Consider the following 500-nt stretch of genomic DNA (forward strand, 5'->3'; position numbering starts at 1 on the left):
AAGGGAGTTCTGAGGGGACGTTTGGAAGTTGGGGGATTAAGAGAAGTTGGGAGAAGTTGTGGGTAAAGACCGGAAGTTTTGAAGTGTGGGGAAAGAGGGAAAGTAGGGATCAAGAAGGGAAGTTGGGGGAAGTTGGAGGAAAGTTGGGCGGAAGTTGGGGGGAAGTTGGGGGGAAGTTGGGGGGAAAGTTGGGGGGAAGTTGGGTGGAGATTTAAGAGAAGAAATTGCTGCGCTGTGATCTGCAGGCGGTTAAGGCGTCAAGCAGGTTAGGGCGTCCTGCGGTGTGTCCTGTATTGGGGTTTGGAGGACTGAAGGGGGGTGGGGGAGGGTGAGAGAGGATGTCCTGTCTCGTCTCCTGCAGCTTAGGGATCCTGCACGTCTCTGGAAATAATTATATTCATTTTCCAACTTAAATGAAGTCACGTAAAATGCACCCAACCTAATGGAAATCATTTATTATGCTTTAACATTTTATATTATTGTCAAGGAGATTCGAAGTC

The sequence above is a fragment of the Penaeus monodon genome, chromosome 29 (genome assembly GCF_015228065.2).
Source record: "Penaeus monodon isolate SGIC_2016 chromosome 29, NSTDA_Pmon_1, whole genome shotgun sequence".
NCBI classification, from domain to species: domain Eukaryota; kingdom Metazoa; phylum Arthropoda; class Malacostraca; order Decapoda; family Penaeidae; genus Penaeus; species Penaeus monodon.